The sequence below is a fragment of the Megascapheus bottae genome, chromosome 5, assembly GCF_031878675.1.
Source record: "Megascapheus bottae isolate mThoBot1 chromosome 5, mThoBot2.hap1, whole genome shotgun sequence".
Taxonomy (NCBI): Eukaryota; Metazoa; Chordata; class Mammalia; order Rodentia; family Geomyidae; genus Megascapheus; species Megascapheus bottae.
The window spans coordinates 21199277-21204068 of record NC_143513.1 but is presented as its reverse complement, the minus strand read 5'-3'; positions in this window follow the sequence as shown (position 1 = coordinate 21204068).

Genomic DNA, 4792 nt, shown 5'->3' with positions numbered 1-4792 from the left:
CTACTCAAGAGACTGAGACATGAGGATCTCATATGAAGCCAGCCCAGAGAGAAAAATCTCATAAGACTTTTCTCCAATTAACCACTAAAAAGCCTGAGGTAGAGTTATGACTCAAGTGGTAGAGCACCAGCTTTGAGCAAAAATTACTGACACAACCTACACCCTGAATTCAAGCCTCAATATGGACCAAAAAGAGTAAAAAGAAAGTTTTGCTTTTGTTTTGTTTTGTTTGGGTTTTGTTTTGCGGGTCATTGGGGCGTGAACTCAGAAGGGGCACTGTCCCTGAGCTCTTCAGCTCAAGGACACTGCCCTACCCTTGAGCCAAGCCCCACTTCCTATGTTCTCCAATTAATATTGGAGATAAGAGTCTCAGATCCTTTTGTGCCAGGGATGGCTTTGAACCTTGATCCTCAGAGCTCAGCCTCCTGAGTAGCTAGGATTACAGGCATGAGCCACCACGCCCTGCTTAAATTTTTTTTAAAAGTTATTAGTTACATACAAAAAAAATGTTGGAGGAAAAAACTGCAGTTAGAAATTAAACACTAAGAGTTTGAAAGTAGGTGTACCTGAGATATTTTGTCATACCAAAGTAAGAAAAGGGAAGTAGGATGCCAACATGAAATGGATAACACTGGTCAGAGATGGAAAAAATACGAATGTATGATAATAAGGACAATTTGATAAGAAAGAGTTTGACCTAGTGGTTGATTGCTTGCCCAGCATGCATGAAGAGTCATATTTGATTCCTTGGTACCATATACACAGAAAAGCTGCAAGTGGTGTTGTGGTTCAAATGGTAGAGCGCTAGCCTTGAGGAAAGCTCAAGGACAGTGCTCAGGCCCTGAGTTCAAGCCCCAGGACTGGCAAAAAAAAATCACTGACAGACACAGAAATGGATGCACAAAGGGTGAACAAATACAGCAGTGATACTCACTAGCCATTATGTTGAAAATGAACTATACAAGTTGTAGGTGGGGCCAGGAGACTGGGAAAGAGCAAAGGAAGGGTTGACATCCAAAAGGAAGTGTACTTATTACCTGACTTATATAACTGTAACCCTTCTGTATGTCACCTATATAATAACAATGCAAACATATAAGTTTTGGGTTTTTTTATTGTTGAGGTAATGTATAGAGGGGATACAGTTACATTCATCAAGCAGTAGGTACATTACTTCTCACACATTGATATCCCTTCTCATGTTTTTGTCCCCATTTCCCTCCCCCCACCCCCTCCCAATCATCTTGTTTTCCCCCTTCCCTTTCCTATTTCAAATAAACAACTAAATGTACATGTTTTTAAAATAAAACAAAATCAAAAAAGTTGCAAGGCGCCACTGGCACCTGTAATCCTAGCTACGCCAGAGGCTGAAATCTGAAGATTGCAGTTTGAAGCCAGCCCAGGCAGGCAAGTCTTTGAGAATCTTATCTCCAGTTAACTACTACAAAAAAGTAAAACTGAAGCTGTGGCTCAAGCACTAGTCTTGAGCAAAAAAGCTTAGGGAGAGCGACTAAGCCCTAAATTCAAGCCTTAGTATGAGGACAAAGAAAAAAAAAATCACTGTAAGTTGAATTCTGGAAAAGCCTTGCTGAAGAGCCCAAATCATGATGCCAGTCAGCCATAATTATTAATAATGGCTAACTTCTTAAAAACAATAATATGAATATTCTGTTTTCTGACAGAGTACTTGTCTTTTTGCCAACATAAGCCCTGGAAGTTGACAAGCCCTATAGGAAAAAGTAGTCTTTTCTGTCAAACTAGAATGTCTCTATATTGTGATCGGCAGCAATTTTGTACTTATATTTCCTGGAATTGTTTGCTTCTGGTCAGACCCAGATGCCGGTGGTTCACACCTGTAATCCTAGCTATTCATGAGGCTGAGATCTGAGGATTGTGGTGTAAAGCCAGCCAGAGCAGGAAAGTCTGTGAGACTCATCTCTCATTAATCACCAGAAAACTGGAAGTGGCACTGTGGCTCAAAGCAATAGAGTGCTAGCCTTGAGCGAAAGAGCTTAGGGACAGTGCCCAGACCCTGAGTTCATGCCCCATGATGGACAAAAATAAGAAAAAGGAAAAAAATGTTCTAGATGGAAGAGGACAGATTTGTATATGATTTGAGGGCCATGTGACGTGGTTCGGAACATCCACTCAGTAGTGGCCAACCCATGCCACCTTTTACCTGCTGTGTGGGAACTGGGGATAGACTGCAGTGTTGGATTAAAAGGACACTTCCTGGGGCATTCATGTGGAGGAAAATCTTGACTATAATGTGCACCCGACAGTAAGACAGCAAGACTCCACTATCAAGATGACCAAATCATGATGTTAGCAGGTCTTAGAAGAAAGGACTAGAGTCAACAACTCTGTTTAATGAAAGTTTAGCAAAAGACTTGCACGATTTGCGATTAGATCCAATTCTGTTGTGGCAAATGTGAAGCACCATGCCCAAGAAGGATTAGCAAGTAGTTGGTAAAGGTTTAAACAACTAGGAGTCTAATATCAAACCACAGACACCATTTTTAACTTACATACCACAAGGAGCAAGATATGTGTGCAAAACAGGTTATCTGGTAATATACAGGGTCTCTTGAACCTGATAGAAGTGAGGCATTATCTTAGAAAACGATCCTTGTGTATTGCTCAGGTAATGTGAAGTCAGAGATTTGAACTGCATGGGACCAGACAGCCAATAGATCAAGTGGACTGCCAAATGCTATCTCCTGATTCCTCAATTAGGCTCGTATCAGTATGAGCCTCAATAGACTTCAGATGATAAGAAATGATCTGACAATGGGAGTTTCCTAAATGGGATCAGATCTGAAAGTGGAAACAAAGCTATGGAGTTATACATTGGCCTAACACACAAGTCCAGACTCTAATGAAATATCTAACTAGAAAAACATGATATTACCAGGACACACTGGTAAAATTATCTATTATAACGATCATTATAACAATTAATATAACAATTCATTACCATATTAAATAAAACAGGTCACTCAACCTGGTTCCTCATTTTCTTGTAAAGAAGACAGAAGGAAAGCAAACCTCTGCAGAACAGAACACAATATGTAGACGTGCCCCTTGATGGTTGGCAGTGGATTTCTCTCAAAGCAAAATATGGCTGGTAACTTTTAGTTGTTACTGTGTGTTTATACCTTTCTAGGTGGATTGAGGCCTGTCCTATCCAAACTGAAACAAAGCATCAGAACGGACAAAGAGTTTTGCTAAATGAGTTCATTCTAACTCATTTGCAAGTGATTAGTTGGCCATCCTCTATTCCCAGTGACAAGAGACCTTCATGCGTGAGAGAAGTTATACAACAAGCACATACAATCTTGGCCTCCAAAGAAAAGCTCCCTCCATGGGCCACAGAGATGTTAACCTACCAGAACAACTGGAAACTAGAAACCATACATTCAGAAGTGCTACAGCCAAACCAAGTCATCAAATATCCTCATGTGGGAAAAGCCACTGCCATTTGCACTTCTTCACATAGAAGGGGTCCCAAGGAATTGGACCTAGGTTTAGCTCCTCTGAAATAGTGTATGGGAGGGACTTTCCCTCACCTTCCAGATAGAAATAAAAATTTTAAAAAGCACTCATATTGAAAGTAGAGGAAAACATGGTATGGAAGAAATCATGAAGATACTCACCATTGTCCTTCAGAACCTTTCCTCCAGATCACCTTGCCAACTGAGCACAATCCCTCCATTTCAAGACAAGACACCAAGTACTTCTGAAAATTTGGAAAACACAAGACATTCAAAGTCCACGGAGAGTAAAATGAAAAGTGTCTCAAGTGGCCCTTGACCACTAAGCCCTCTTTGCAGTAGCTGGAATATCGCACCTCATTGAAGACGTGTGACAAGGCTGCTCCACCAAACCAGCACATTGGTGCTCGAACTGATCACTGGAAAACCAAGGCTTAGTCAAGGAAAAATACACACCAAGAGTTATCTGCATCTAGTAATTTGCTTTTGTTTTGTATCCCCTCTTTAAAATGGTCTGTCTTGCTAAACTATTGGCTACTTCAATACATTGCCTGAGTGGAATCTATCCCTGATGTGTTGGATAATTGAATGGCTTTCTCTACAGGCTAACTGAGCAAGAAGAATTATGTTTTGTTGCGGATACGATCAATGGTCTATATATCAATATTTCATCTCTGGTAGAAACTAACTTCAAAAAGATTTAGACAAACTATCACTCATAATAGCGCCACTGCCATAAACTCCTGTGTGCTCCTTTGTCCCTTCCTATTTTGTATTTATTGTTGAGAAGCCCATTTTAAAAGCTGAAATGTTTTGTGCCAGCGTGGGGGTCCATTCCCATGGGGGGCAGTTAATGTCATGTTTTAGTCTGGTAGTAGTTGTGCAAAGAAATATCAAATTACTTTAATAATGAATGTTCTTTAAAGCCCTCCCATTCTAGACAACATGATTCTAACACGTGGTATGCCCATGTTTTTTGTACTAAAGGTTACAAGTCTTACTGCTATTGCCGTAACAAAACACCCTAAACGCATGGCTTTTTACCAACAGATATTAATAGCTCACAAAGCAGACTGCAGGTCCACAATCAAGACATAAGCCCTGCTCTCTAGATCCTAGACAGCATCTCCTCACATGGTCAGAAGCTCTGCAAGGCCTTTAATTGCAATCCAGTAGACTCCATCCTCTCAGTCTAAAGTTGATCAAAACCTCATTCCTAACACTATGGCTGTGGAGATAGGGTTTCGCCAGGTGAACCTGGGAGACACAGACACTCAGATAGGAACATTGCTAGATCA